The sequence below is a fragment of the Oryzias latipes genome, chromosome 18 (genome assembly GCF_053564925.1).
Source record: "Oryzias latipes strain Hd-rR chromosome 18, Olatipes_Hd-rR_3.1".
Taxonomy (NCBI): Eukaryota; Metazoa; Chordata; class Actinopteri; order Beloniformes; family Adrianichthyidae; genus Oryzias; species Oryzias latipes.
In genome coordinates, this window is record NC_136254.1 from 31,761,750 (window position 1) to 31,778,055 (window position 16,306).

General features: G+C 41.9%; 1 protein-coding gene and 1 long non-coding RNA gene across 2 annotated transcripts in view; one reads left to right on the forward strand and one right to left on the reverse strand.

Moving 5' to 3' along the window:
- LOC105356345 (alpha-tectorin-like) overlaps positions 1 to 16,306 on the reverse strand; it is a 75,555-nt gene that overhangs the window by 35,348 nt on the left and 23,901 nt on the right. The window lies entirely within an intron of this gene.
- Positions 2,200 to 3,057, forward strand: LOC105356339 (uncharacterized). The gene is made up of 3 exons (XR_002875318.2): positions 2,200 to 2,294; positions 2,663 to 2,759; positions 2,919 to 3,057. It is a non-coding gene; the product is annotated as an uncharacterized LOC105356339 (long non-coding RNA).

The following is a 16,306-nucleotide window of genomic DNA, read 5'->3' on the forward strand; positions in this document are numbered from 1 at the left end:
TTGAACCAGTTTGAAACCTTTTGTCGTGCGCGCGCGCGCTCACACACACACACACACAGTTCAGTTTACTCACGGTACCGGCACCTCAAAAGCAAAAGAAAAAAAAAACGTTGCAGGCCTGTTGCTTCTCTTGCAAAACATTGAGTGCATTGAAATACTCCAGTTGGATCCAAGGACAACAGAAAACACGACTACTTCGCCTCAATGTGATCCATCGTGATGCACACTAGCTTAGCAGCCTCCGCTCCCGACTCCAGCGCCGTCCTCTCCGACCCAGAAAACGGCTCGCTCGCTTCCAGCTCACCCGCCTTTCCTCGACTCAGAAGCCAAGATCCTCCTCCCAACTCTCCGTACAAAATTCTTCGTTTGTGTCCCGGTTTTTGTCCCTTCGAAAACGCAGACTTTTCTCCTGCAGATCTGGAGGGAAAAATCCTTCGCCGTCCACCTTCTTGAACTTTCCCCTTTTCAGCAGCGTTTCTTGTTTTGGGAATTTATACACAGATACACTTTCACTAGATGTATTGCTACATCCAGCTGCCACACAACGACTTGGCATGTTGATGATTAACAGATTTAAACACGAGAGAAACGAAGACTACCTGTTTTGTTTACATGCTGTCCGAAGCGGAACTACGAAAGTCAACGCCTTTCGTGACGTCACAGGTCATATCGAGGTCACTTCCAGCCTGCGCTCTTAGCGGCAAATTCAAATCTCTGATTCCTTCGAAAGATGTCTATTATTCATATGCTTCGGATTTTTTTCGACGCTAACTATTGGTATCAATAGAATCAGCGTTTAAAAGGCTTTTTTATTTGACAAAGTTGTTCAAAGCATGGCATCCACACTTTAATGTGTTGTGTTGTGAGTTAATGTGTTGTGTGTTAAGTTAATGTGTTGTGTGTAAAGTTAATGTGTTGTGTGTAAAGTTAATGTGTTGTGTTGTGACCCTTCTGGGCCACCGTACTCACCTGTCATAATCGTGACAAAATAGAAAAAGGTAAATTGAGTAAATATTATTTTCCACTGATATGTGTGAAATATACATTTTCAGTCAACTCAACACATTTTCCACCGTTTCTGAGGTTAAAATGTCCGAATTTGAGTGTTGCCTGATCTCAGACGAGCTGAATCTCTGGGTGAGGCTCGGGAGCGCTGTGCCTCATATCTGACGGTAGAACTCAATGTTAACACAGACGGGCCGTGGACGCACTGCTGTAGGCCTGCAGAAATGGCTGCAGGTGAGGCATGCCTCACCAGCAGGGGGCAGACATGAGCTGACAGCTGCTTTGTAGCTACACTGCTACCCTAGAAACAGACAGAGGACGTCTGTCTCCATAGACCTTTTTCGCAAAAACCGGAAATACGTCATAAACGTGTTAACCTAGTTCTGGTTTGTACTTCGGTGGCGGAGGAATGACACAGCCTAGAGTGTTTTCGAAGAGCCAGAGTTGTGTTCCGAAGTACACCAGCACCGATGTGGTGAAGAGTGTGAAGATGCATTCGTCCACTAAAGGAAACAAATTGGACAAGGGATATAAATTCGTTCACGAAGAGTTTATCCACCATTACCAAGGTAAGCTTCAGCTAGCTTTAGCCATAGCCGCATCACCGGTAACTCTGTTTACGTCAACTGTAAATCCTGGTGTTATTAATTTGTAATATAAGGTATAACACATCGCAGTGAATATGTTGTGTGTATGTTTAAGTGAAAAGGCACGAGATTAACATAACACCCAAAAATTTGGTTAAGCTGTAAATAAGAAATATTAAGTTGCCCGTTTGCGTCTTCATTCTTTTTGCTGCGGTTGCGGAACTTTCCTCACTTACTATTAGTATTATTTTTCTGAAAGTAGGGTGACCAGACGTCCTCTTTTCCTGGACATGTCCTCTTTTGTGATACTTATATAATAAAATAACATTGAACATAGATGAAATGTAATCATATTTGCTTATGTACGCAGCTCTCGATGAAATATCTCACAAACTCACTTTACTCCTCTTTTTTACAAACTCAAATCTGGTCACCCTACTGAAAGTTATAGTTTCATGTTACATTGATGTAGCAACATAAGTATGTCTTAATTGTAACCTATTTATTTTTTTTCCAGATATCACTGGATGGATGCAGAAAGTGCCAACCTGAAAGCTTTCTTCTGCAGTTGTGCGAAAGGATTCTGCAATCACATAGTTGCTGTTCCAGACCGCACATTATTCACAGCTGGGTCTGTGGGCTGCTCCACCCCCCCTGGCCTGCACGAGTGGCTTGCAAAGATGGCACAGACCAAGAGCACAGGTGGGTTTGTGATCATCATTATAATAATAATTAATAATAATTGGTACTTTATTGATCCCACAATGGGGAAATTCTTCTCCCCCTAACTGCGCTCGGGAGGCAGTAGCGTTAAGGGCCTTGCCTAAGGACCCTCACTGGGTGATGTTCATTGCTCAATTGATATGGTAATTGACTCAGTACCATTGTTTATTCCCCTCCAGGAATCGAACCCTGGATTCCTGCGTGGTAGCCGCTCACCTTACCAACCGAGCCACCCAGCCGCTTATGATTTAAGAACGGATGTGTATCCATAACAACTGTAAATTATTATAAAAACACCCCCAGTAGTGACTACAGACTGTAATTGCTTTTTGCCTTTTACTTATAAGGGAATCCATCCTGAACCGGTTAGTGAGCTGGTGGTGCAAAAGCCCAAAACAGTTGGCAGGGACGGTCTGAGGTCCACACTGTACAAGGCATATACAGGTGAATAATTTAACTTTTTGTTGCTTTGTGAGCAAGTTAAGTTGTTTTTTCTAATCTTATGACTAACCAAATTATGGTTACAGCAGATATAATGAATTAAATTTAAACGTAGTTATGCACTTATGGCTAACTTTTGTGTGTTGTGTTTCTCTTGTGTAGGACCACAGCCAGATCCATATATGATGGCATCTGGAAGCAGATTATGCCAGGTGCATCCCCAACCTCTCATGGTTGTGTTGGATGGGGTTTCTGAGATGGAATGAAAGAGAACTTGGATATATATTATGGCAAATGCATGAATGCATACCTTAAATTACACTTATCTTGTCTTTAACAATCAGTTCAGCCTTCTGTCTTACTGTTGATCTGTAATGTTATTATTTATTGTAAATGTTTGATGTTATTTGTGTTGTGATTAATCAGTTGTTGTTACGCATACCAAAAAATTAAATGAGGCACAATTTTGACCAAAATTGTTTTATTTGTTCATCTAATCTTTTTGTGAAGTCAAAGTCACATTTCAACAGAAAAATATTACGGATAAAAAATAATATTATATTAGATTTTAAGAATATGTGGGAACACTAAATTTTTCCATTCTATTTGCACATTATACATTATTTACATACCAAACATTAATTCACTCTTCAAAACAAAAAAGTCCTTGATAATTTGCCAAAACACAGCAGTTTAGTTAGATCTGATTCACACCGCCCATCAGTGTGAGCGGCACGGGAGAGTCCCTGATGTGAGAGGACTTTATCCTACTGATCACTCTTTACACTACAATTCTGAGGCGGGCAATGGCTGCGTTTGTTCCGTTTCCTCCTTGCTGAATTGAGCTGAAAGCTTAAAAGGTGGAATGATGAGCTTAGATCCAATGTCAGTAAGGAGGTCTTGAACGAGGAACTCTTTGTCCGCCATGACGTCGTCTCCTTGCTCCAGCAAGGGAACTTGGCTTCTAAGTCATGGATGTAATCAAAGCCTCATCCAGACCACCTGTAAAGATAAAGAAATTAAAAACCAGTCTATACATATTTGCTACCTTTCAACACAGTAATCATGTTTTGAAAAGTATGTTAAGTATTTAATTACAAAAACGTTTCATTTATTTTTGTTAAGGAAAATACAAAATGACAAAATACTCAAAAGTGATTAAATACATGTAATTAAAATAGGTGAGAGCATGAACAGCTTTTATTATAAACATTTATTTGTTCAGGTAGAAATGCATTTATCCAATAACGGTACACATAGTTGACAAACGTTAACCAAACACATTATGAACAACCTTACCTGCAGTGGGTGTGTCACGTAGTCCTGATCCATCTTTACTGCCTTAGCTTAGCCACCATGTCGCTATCTTCACAGCATAGCTGCATAGACTGACGTTTGAGGTTCTGTCATATACTGACTCCCTTCTCAGAGGAGCAGTAAAGTTGTTACAAGAGAAAATACTCGGGGCAACACCACTCTTCAGGCGACGAACGACGCAGCTGCACCACAATCCGGAGCGAAATGCCAGAAGCAGAGGGTGCTACCTGTGTTTACATTAAACTATGCCCTTCCTCTCTTCGGATCGCCTATATCCCTTTGGGTTTCAGGTTTTGATCCACAGGAAAATAATGAAATGAAAGGTAGGGCTGTTTTTGGTTGGAAGACGAACAGCCTGGAACACAACAGAAACTGCAACTCTTCGACTCTGCCATTCTTCATATCTGCTGCTATGCTAACAGGAAGTTGTTTTACACGTCATTGACGTATTTCCGGTCGAGAAATGCGGAAGTGTGAAAAAGGTCCATTGAGAGGGAGAAACTCATAAAATAAAGGAAAATAAGGAAGACTTTTTCTTTTTTTTCTTCTTTTTTTTTTAACTTGTTCTGTCCAACAGCTTAGCAAACAGATTAGAGCTGAAGGCTTTTTGTGTTGGACAGGTTTTACTATCACAAAAAGAGGTTATATAGCTTCGAGAAACTAGAGTGTGGCTTTGTATAAACACCTTTTTGTTGTATTAGTTTTTATTTATTTGTTACATTTAGGGAGAGGGGAGAATGTGAGGGGAGGGTGGAAGAGTGTAAGAGGAAGAGGTGAAAAGGTGGGGGATACAAGCACTGATTTGAATAAGTTATTATTTTAAGCTGTTACAATTCTACCAGATCTGCCGGAAAGAAAAATGTTACATCAAAGGTGAAAATCTGACACTAAGATGAGTGAAAAAAAAAAGAAAAAATCTGTCCATCAATACACTGTGGGTAAGGAGGAGGGATGAAGCAGACAGGGAGCGCTGTGGCAGTGTGCACGTGCATGTGGGGGTGGAGATACATGCATGCTGCCGACGTGAACCGTGTGTTCATAAGGGGAACCAGATCCTACCCAGCCAGACCAGCCAGACCAGGAGAGGGGAGGAGAGCCCCGCAGGCCAGGAGCCCCCCGAGCATCCGCACCCAGGCAGCCCGGGAGGAGGGGACCGCCCACCCCACCGGCCAGGCACAGAGAGGGCCCCCCTACAGGGGCCCCCCCAGTGCCCAGAGGCACAAGCGAACCCAGTGTCCGGCCCCCAGGCCACAAGACAGGAGCGCTTAGCCGTACCAGGCGGCAGCCATGGGGGCCACCGGGCACCAGACACCCAGACAAGGGCCAGGGACGAAGCCAGGGCCCCCGGAACCCATGAGCCGTCCACCACCCGACCGGCGCCCCGTCTCCGCAAGCCAGCCCAGGCACGCGACCTAAGCAGCCCAGGGATCGCCACGCACCCACAGCCACCCCCCATAACCCTACAACCCAACACACTACAACCCCCCCCCCCCCCCCCCCGCCATAATATCTGAGCCCCCCTCCCCAACCCAACCCAAACAATTAAACATTAAAGACCACGTGTCAGAATGAACTAAAACAAAGCAAATAACTGATTAAAAATCATTTAAAAAATCCATTGTCTTGTTGTTGGAGACGTTTTTTTTTACAACCACAGCATCAGGTCATCAACATCACTTCTGTTCTTCAGTAATAAACAGAGAAAAACACAAAAAACAGCTGCCCCTGATTTCATAAACACCGAATTTGGATTCACATGAAATTAGGATAATATACGACAGCTAAGAAACATAAATCGCAAATCAGCCAATAAAGTTTAATTTAAAGATCACTGAGATATGTTTTCAGAAAAAAAATGTAATTAAAAAAATACAATTAGATTAGTTCAATTACTACAATTCAACAGTAAATTGTGTTTGAGATGACGTTTTGGTGTCATTGTCTCATCTTTATCAAAGTCGCCAGCAAATTAGTAAGTTTGTGTCACCATGGTAACCACCTGAAAAAGAAAGAAGAGATGTGACAGGTTTACAGCTGTCCCAGTTTTCTTCATCAAACTTGACTTTTATTTCCTTTTAGCAAACATGTGTTAGTTAACTTTAAAGATGGGATTTATTATTAGTTACGTATCAGCGACTTACGTAATGCTGATGAAAGCTGGGGCTTCAGACCCGCCTCTTCTAGCTGCACCAGAACAAACCTTTGAAGTTGAACAAAAGCAATGAAACACAAACATTGGTTCTGTTGCTATTTTCATGTTTTTGGATGAGCGTTTGAGTATTACGTTTTTTTTTGTATGTTGTTATAAAGAAAGAAGCTTAGATAAATAACAGGTTACAATGGGGATTTAACCCCTTCATGCCTGAATTTAATTCCAGTTATATCAAAATAATGTTTTCAGTAAAGTTTCCATTGAGGCGTACCGGTACACAGTTGTTCTTTTTAACGCACAACTGCAGTTTGCAGTATAGGTACTCTCCCCCAGTGCTCCTAGGGAACCTGAACATGTTGAAGGAGAAGTAATTGGTGGTTCCCTCTCCATTTCCCCCAACATGCACCATCTGATCAGCGGGATCTGAACATCTGCTCACAAAGCAAACACACTTTCATCAGAAGTCCATATCAAAGATGAGAACACACGCCTGGGAATCAATCCAAGGCAACAAAAGGGAGCAGCTATGGATCATCTCACCCATTCATGATCCCGTCGTACTTGGGGGTACTGTTGGACATTTTGTTGCTGGTTGCCCAGCAGGATTCGGTCAACACAAAAACCAAGTCTCCATTCAGATCTCCAGCTCCACCCAAATGCTTTGGTTCAGCTTCACCTCAGTGTTTGGAGCTAGAATTTGAGCGCGGCTGTGAAGGCCTTCGTGGTCACGCTGTAATTCCAGACTTCAGATTTGATGTACTGGACTACAGCACTGCAGAAACAAGTTCAATGAAATAAAAAAACACCCCAAAAAATATATTTGAATTTCTGTTAAAGAGTGGAACAAACCTTCCTTGAATCCTGAAAACCACTGTCTGCATTTCAGGCTTTTTATGGACACAAGAGAACTCAATGTAGATTTAATCCTCACGAGTGATGACTTCAGAGGAGCCATTATTGGTCATGATGCCATTCTTGTACGTTATCTGGTTGCTAGTTTCTTGAAGGACCAGACATTCACAAGTCAAAGATCTTCTTCTTCCTCTTTCGGCTTCTCCCATCAGGGGTCGCCACAGCGAACAATTCGCATGGTAAACTTGGCAATGTTTTACGCCGGATGCCCTTCCTGACGCAACCTTCTCAAACCGGGCTTGGAACCGGCACAGAGGTGGAGAAGGGTACAGGGAGCAGCCCGGAGTCGAACCCTGGTTTCACGGACGGAAGGCGCCGCGAACCAGCACGAGCTAAACCGGCTCCCCATTCACAAGTCAAAGATCAACAGGCCAAAATCTCTATGAAGAGTTGACTGAAATGCTACAAAACTAGAGGAGTAGGGATGGACACTATTTGAATTTGATCCGGTTCCGGTGCTGAACCAAAACATCTGAGATGGTTCCAGTAATAGGCCCTTGGTAATGCGCCTTTAACAACCACTTTGAGCAAAAAGTCCATCTATATGCTTGTAAACACATGTTTTGGGCTACCCTGTTCACAAATCTCACGGTCACGCACAGGTTACCCACACTTTTAAGACCGTGTTTGGGCTGGCATTGACAGTTAAAGCAGGTTGAACTTTGACCAATCAGGGGCCTGGACTTAGCACCTTTTAATTGAGGGAAGTGGCAACCATTTAAAAATTGATCATGAAAGAAAAACTAATGATTACGGTTTGTGTCTGAACGGAATTATACAACACCAAGTCTTTAATATGTCAGACTATAAGGCTGGAGAATATTGGCAAGATTTGCACCGCTTCAACATTTCGCACCAAAACTCTTCCAACTGTAGGTGGCGACAGTCCACTGTGAACAACAGGGGCTTAACCTGTGTTACATAAGCGTTGTGATAAGATGCTTTATTTCATTCTACTGGAAAGTCTGAACCAACAACACACGCAAAAGTAAACATGTGTTTTACCGCTAATTGCTGCGACGGTCCTTTTTCTGAGAATTGTACACAACACTCTTATTAATCAACTGGGTGAATTAAATTCTTTTGCTGTGAAGCACAGCCAAACTTCTGCTTTCTTTGCCTTTGGCATTTCGACTGAATCGTCATCCACTCTTACGACCACACCCATTTTTAAATAAGCATTCCCTCAATCACTGGAAACATAAAATGGCCAAAATTGAACAGCAAAACTGAATAGAATACAAGTGGTTGTCATGTCTGAAACAAAGTACCATAAGGAAACACCTAAATCTGCATTTTTGTACTGGTAGCATCATGTACGTCATGAACGCCGCAGCGTTGTGGCCCGTTAGGTGGGTATGGTGGAAGTTTCTTGGCAAGTTGCATTCCAAAGCGTTGACTTTTAATTGGGTTGGAAACCCAACCCACTCTTTAATAAAGATGTGTTGACAGGATCTGGGCACCAGCCTCTGTTCACTTAAAACACAACAGTCACTAAGTTGTTTATAGAAGAAACCTTTCAAATCTGTTTTAGAGGTTCAAAATCTGATTGATCCAAATCCAAACTGTAATGGTAAAAAATCCATGGCTGTATGTTTCTAGGGGTGCAGCTATCGATTCTTTTTGTAATCGATTAATCTAGCACTTAATCGATCGATTAATCGAGTAATCGGATGAAATGATTTGTGTGTGTTTTTGAACAACCAAAACAAATAATGCATAACAAAAATGATGTGGCTGTAAAATGAACAAGCATTTGGCTTTTATTTCTCAACAGAGGTATTTATTTCCAAGGCCAAAAGTTTGGCTCCAAAAGTTAAGTGCCAAGTTGGCATTGCCAACAATTATAGAACAATGTACAGTTATGTGAACTTACTGTAACATGTATAACATGTATTGTAAAACTATTATGAATATAAACTTAGTTTTTTGTCTTCTTAATACATAACATTACAAAAAAAAGGATTGCACCTTCTGCAAATTTAGTTTAGTTAACCTGAAAACAAAAAATGAATATAAAATATCAAGCCAAACAGGTACACAATGTATAAAATGTATAAAAAAATTATGTAAATAAAACAATTATAAACAATTATAAATAATAAGCTTTAATCTCAAAACAAACATCAAAATGTACGTGTGTGTGTGTGTGTGTGCGTGCGTGCATTTATTAGTGTGTGTGTGTGTGAAGGGGTTCTTTTTTTAGGCTATACTCTCTTGCAATTGAACGTGATAGTTACATTTACCACTTTAAAACGTCATCAAAGTTAAACATCATATCTAGTCAAACCGCATCACGACATCGCTACAAATGCAGTATGGGATTAAAATCAGCGAACATCTATAGGCTTAGACTACGTTAACTTACCTTGTTTCAGAGATGCTTGGTGAAACAGCATAGAGTGGATGTCTTCTGTTCAGATGCTGAATCACGGAAGATGTGCTGTTGTGGTATGCCAGCTCTATTTTGCAGTAGAGACACTGCACCTTGTTCTCTTCTTTATTAAGTGTGTAATGATCCCACACTTTAGACAATTTCTGCCGTTTATTTATAGATCTATTCTCCACCATCGCGCCAACTAAATTCAAAAGGTCCGTGTAGGGCTGGGCGATATGGCCTCCGAAATGTCCGATTTTATTTTTTTTAATTTGATTTCCGATTTTTTTTTCTTCCCCCCTGCTGCTGTTTTTTTGCTTTTATTTAATCAAACGCAAGACAAATGTAGCCGCCATTTCTGGGATGAATAAAAAATAGATGAACACACTCTTGGAATCAAAGTTAAGTATAAGATTTTTCTTCTCACTGCCTTGTTTGTATAATTTTGTCTTGTCTGGTGTTATATAATTTTTTGTCTTATTTTGTTATTTAATGCTTGTTTTCACTTGTCCAAAATAAAAAGGTTACTTACTTACTTAAAGTCCCAGCTGTGTTTTAAGGTTTTAAATGTATTAATAATTTAATAAAACTCTCCACGGAGAAGATGATGAAGCTGCAGTTGCGCGGTACAACCCCCCCCCCACCCCTCGCGTCTCAAACGAATATACCGGTACAAGTAATAATTACAACGCAGTATTCTTTATTAACAAATAACAGTAACAATTAAGTAACTAATGAACTATCTATACAGCCGTTGTAGAATGAATATGTGTGTGTCAGGAGCGTGCATGTGTAACAGGACTGAGCGCGCGTGAGAGCCTCGCGTGGCACGTCTCAGCGTCGGGTCTCTTCCTCCCCGTCTGTGGCAGCAAACCCAGACCAGTTCCAAACAACAGATGATTTTATTCCTTTCTTGGGAACAAACTTCCTACTCTCACCGGTACCCATGCTGTCGCTTGCTGTTTCGTGTGTGCTATGATGTTGTTGTTTGTCGCTTGCCATACCGCCGTGTAAAACTAGCGCTACGGAAGATCCGGGGAGCCAAAAATGCGCCATAACACAAAGACTCGATTTAGTTATTTTTGAAATCGCCCTTAACAAAAAATTCAAATTAATTCATTCAATCGATTTATCGCCCAGGCCTAGGTCCGTGTGAATAAACGGTCCGTGTGACACAATCAAATCCCTGCGCCGCGCGTATAGTGCGCGTCATAGGAATTTAACGAGGCTTCGAGGCAGAGTTTTTGCCTCGAGGAATTTTTGTAATCGAGTAACTCGAGGAATCGTTTCAGCCGTATATGTTTCTCATCAATGTTTTCAAAAACTGACTTAGAATGGAAAAACAGCATAAACCCAACTGACTGAAATACAAAAACTTGTGATATAGCAAACAATAAAAAAAGGCATGATGGGTTATTTCAAAATTATTTCTGAAAACACAAGACAGTGTTAACACACAGAGTCAGAAGCCAGACTTAGATTTCCTGCGAGGAGAGCACTAACAGATGATACATAAGGTGTCTATTTGAATACACCCCTTTTGTATGTGAGGCTAAATCTTATTTATTTCAGCTTGTATATATGTTGGACTGGACAGAGAGAAGTAGAGAGTGGGATGTTCACGCAATTAACGTTATTCCAACAAATTCTAAGATTTTTTGTGAGCAGAGCAGTGACAGAAGCAACCTCCGTAACAATTCTGTCCACCTACTCTGAAGTGCTTCTGCACTTGCATTCAGTTCAGTTAAGGATGTCCTTAGCTGCATGGGTTGTGTTAGTCTAAGATTTGGACAATAAATTTGGTGTTAGTAGACTTTATTGTTAGTTTGTGCTAAGCAAGAACAATCCTGGGTTGAGGAATAAACCTTTAAACCTGCCCTCGGCTTCAGACTCTGCTTTGGGGTCCTACCACTCACCCTAACAAACGTGTCTGCATGAAAAACTTCAAACTCAGTATAACGGGCCAAACAGTTCAAACACAGTTTTAATAAGCAGTTAGATTTATTATGAAAATATATACATTCTTTCAAAAGTTACACTTTTTCATTTGTCAGATATTTTCCCTTTAAAGACTGATGCCAGTAAAAATCATGTTTTTAGGTTTTTTTAAAATCTTTTTGTAACATTTTTCTAATGATGGAAGTACGACGGAGTCTTAGGGCCACGGTGAGGAAAAAAAATTCTGGCCAACATGACGAGATGAAAGTCGTCATGTCGACTTTAATCTCGTCATGACGAGAAAAAACTCGACACAAAGTTTCGAGAAAAAACTCGTCTTGTCGAGATAAAAGTCGAAATAAAGTTTCGAGATTAAAGTCGCAATGTTGCGCGAGATCAGTGAAGCTGAGTCTTTCAGGAGTATTCAGTGTTATGGCTAATGTTACTGAGCTAGTGGCTTTGTATTTAAGAGTTTACGACAGAGTTTTATGGCCACCAAAAAAAAGTAATTTTATTAGGAGATAAAAACTCGTAAATTTACGGGAAAAAATTCATAGATGAACAAGGAGAAAACACCGAAGTTGTCTGTTTATCAGAGCCTAGTTTGAAGATGAAATATGTGAAGCCTTTTGTGAAGCTTTATTTCCGGATTATAGGTTTAAAACAAAGAGATTCTGAACCTTTTGGCGATTCAAAATCAGATTATTGTCAGTGTAGTCGGCTTTCCGGGGTTCGGTGTCAGTAAAGCGGACTTTCATATGTAAAATAAGAACCTCAGAGACACGTTTGGGTGTAGAGGACCGCTGCTGCCTTTATTCTCCTTTTCATTCACATAACCTGAAGTTCATTTGTCTCATTACGTCATGAACCTGTCATCCCATCACCAATGCGGAAGTAAACAGTGTTACATACGCCCCCTCCTGCAGATGAAGCGACCCGTTTGATCATTAAAAAAACAAAGATGAATGAAAATAGTCTGTTATATTAGCATTACAACGTTGAAAAAGGCAAAAAGTGCTTCTCCTCCTCAGATGGAAGCATCACACAAACATAAAGATCTTGTCTTTGGTGGAGGAAGAAAGGATTCAAGCAAACAGCTGCAGGGACACCGATGGCTTCATCGGGCTGCAGAGATCCTGCAAACCAACCATCAATAAATAAAACTTTAATGAATCGTAAATCAATCAAATGAGCCTCCACATATCTGGAAAGTTATCAATAAACATTCAGCTCACCTGTTCAACAAAGTTTAGTCGGTCTGCTCTGCTTCTGCACGGCGTTCACCTGCTGCTCTGCATGCTCACTTCCACAATAATCTCGTAAATTTACGAGTTTTTTCTCGCGCAACATTGCGACTTTAATCTCGAAACTTTTTCGACTTTTATCACGACAAGACGAGTTTTTTCTCGAAACTTTTTGTCGAGTTTTTTCTCGTCATGACGAGATTAAAGTCGACATGACAACTTTAATCTCGCCATGTTGGCCAGAATTTTTTTTCCTCACCGTGGCCCTAAAACTCCGTCTTATGGAAGAGATATATGAAGGCATTTAAGATTGAAATTGTGTTTCTAAGTATTTCTCTATTCAACTCAGAACAGATAAAAATGCACAGTTTGAAAGAAAATCCAATTTGTGATGAAGCAAATGAAAAGGCCGGGGCCAAAGTCTCCCTGCTGCACTCCAATTCTGCTGCATCCACTTACAAACAAATGGTCTTTAGTACTGCTCTACAGTCTAACCTTGCATTGTGGAATATCTACTTTTTTATTCTATCACACTACTATCACACCCACACTCTCTATTTGTTAAGGCTTATTCCTTTAGTTTTCAGACTTCTATTCTATTCAATTCAATTCAATTCAATCATTTGTATAGCCCAAAATCACAACAACAGTCATCTGGATGGGCTTCGTAGAAAGTGAAACATGAACTCAAAAGGATCATGAATACATAGAGTTTAAATAGGAAAATACTAAAGTGAACTAACAAACTGACTAAGCTATACTGGCATCCCTGCCCTTAGAGCCCCCTTCACGGTAAGGAAAAACTCCTAAAAAACCGGATTCCGGAAAAAACGAAGAAACCTCAGGGGTGCCCACATGAAGTAGGGATCCTCCCCCAGGACGGACGGGCGATTTACCAGAACTCTTAGAGAAGGATTTGTCATGACGCTCAAGGCGTGAGAACCCAGATGCTGAAACCCAGAGGAAAGACAGGTGAGTTTTAGGTGAGAAAGGGTTTATTGATTCTCCAGAGCTGGAAGTAGTAGTGGCTGAAGGAGGTCTGGTCTTGACGGCGGCTGGTGGCGTGGCTGGAGGGCTATGAGCAGTGAGTGTGATCCGTGCGGTCTTCAGGTTTTCCTGAGAGCCGCAGAGTGGAAGGCAGCGCTGACATCACTCATGAGATGTTGGTATCCTGAGACAAAGGAGCGAGAGTTAGTGCAAGGCTGAGAGCAAGGCATGAGAATAAGACCTTAGATAGAGAACCAGGCTTAGTCACCATAAGGGGCAACAAACTGGCGTTGAACTGATGAGTGAGGTCTGCTTTTAAGCAGCATGGCAGATGAGGTGAGTGGCGTCAGCTGGTGGCAATCAGGGAGCATAGCAGGCAGAGCTGAAGGGGGAGGAGTCTGACAGGCACCATGGCAGAATGAACTTATCAAATTCTACATCTACATACTGGTATACAAAGTCCAGCAGACGAGCTTCATCCAGCCAGAGTTGTGGGGACAGTCAGGGGCACGAGTCGAGTCGGAGACAGGAACCACATCCAGGTGTAGGAGCGGGAACAAAGACACGACAGCTGTGGTGTCTTTGCAGGTACACGATCAGGAACAGGAGCACGAATCAACTGGGAGGCAATGGAGCGAAACTAACACAGGAGTGATGTGATCTCTTCTGCTAGTTCCTGCTAACAATCTAGCTGCTGCTTTCTGAACAAGCTGGAGACTTCTTAAGGAACTCTTAGGACACACTGCTAACAAGGAGTTACAGTAATCCAGCCTCGACGTAACAAATGCATGGATGAGTTTTTCAGCATCACTCTTAGAAAGTATATTTCTGATCTTAGCAATATTCCACAGGTGAAAAAAGGCAGTTCTACACGCCTGAGATCTGTGAGCCTTAAATGATAAATCCTGGTCAAATAAAACCCCAAGGTTTCTAACTGTGGATTTGGGGGCTATACTTATGCCATCCAGGGAGACTATCTGAGCAGACAGAGCATCTCTGAGGTTTTTGGGACCAAGTATAATGACCTCAGTTTTTTCTGGGTTCAAGAGGAGGTAATTGATTGTCATCCAGGTCTTGATGTCTCTGATGCAGGCGTTCAGTTTCTCTATCTGATCATTCTGGTCAGGTTTCATGGATAAATACAACTGCGTATCGTCGGCATAACAATGAAAATTAATGCTGTGTTTCCTGATTATGTTTCCTAAGGGTAGCATATAAAGCATAAACAGGATGGGTCCTAAAACTGAGCCCTGTGGGACCCCATAGTTAACTCGAGTGCACTGAGAGGAATGTTCATTTACATTAACAAACTGATACCTATCGGACGATAGGATTTTAACCACTGGAGGGCAGATCCTCTGATCCCTATGTCATACTCTAATCTATGATTTTACTCCATTATTGGTATCGTTATTGGTATTGTCTCTGGGTTGTCAGGTTGACAGACTAAGGCTAGCAGAAATGTTTCTAGAAAGAAGAGCGGCACCGTCCAGAGTAGGATGGACGCCATCTCCCCGCATGAGACCGGGCTTCCCCAGAAAAACATGCTCCAATTATCCACATAACCAATGCCGTTTTCTGGGCACCATCTAGAAAGCAAGCGGTTAAATGTTGAAAAGCGGCTATGCATTTCATCATTGATTAAGTTCGGCAGGGGACCATAGAAAATTACAGTGTCGGACATCGTCCTAGCAAGTTTACACACCGAAGCTACGTTTATCTTAAGCACCTCTGATTGTCTCCGTCGGGCATCATTACAGCCTGCGTGAATCACGACTCGACGAAACCTGGACTTACTCTGAGCTAACATCCTAAGGTTCCCCTCGATGTCACCAACTCTGGCCCCCAGGATAACACCTGATTGTAGTCGCTGGGAGCGCCATGTTACTAACTTCAGAAGAGCCGGTAACCAGAGTTGAGGTTTCAGCGGGTGTGTCGCTGAGGGGGGAGAACCTATTTCAAACGTGGAGTCTCGGGTGCTCTAAGTTTTTGCGTTTAGCACTATGTTTCCCAACCGGTGCAGACCCCTGAGTGTTTCTCGACTGCTGGGAAAGCGCTGGGGTGCTAACTGGGTTAGCCCTGGTAGCGCGGCTCGCGCTACGAGTAACGACCTGGCTAGCCGGCTTAGCTTCCACTGTCCGGAGCCGCGCTTGTAACTGCTCCAGCCTGGCCTCCAGGTCTAACACAAGACTACACTTAACACACCTACCGCTATCTTCACTAAAGGAGGCAGGATCCTCACTAAACATATGGCACATGGGGCAGGAGAGAGGGGGAAAGGTGGAAGGAGTGGTGGCCATGCTAGGTTCAAAGCTAAGGCTAGCGGTGTTTAGGTAAAGAGAAGTGGTTTATTTAGCAAAATGAAAAAAGTGAACAGCAAGCGGTTTAACAGTGGTGTATTCGCTAATAAAAGGTGCTAGATGTGAATGTGAATATTAAACCAGATAACACTTAAAGTAAGCAATAGTAGTCAGGCTAATGCCAAACAAGAGAGCAGCAGTTAAAAATGACTAACACTGGAAAACGCTCACCCGTCACAGGATAGTAGCAGGTACCCTCCAGCTGCTGTCAGAACATCCACAATGATATCAATCTTATGTAGACAAAAAAGGGTTTTTTTCTT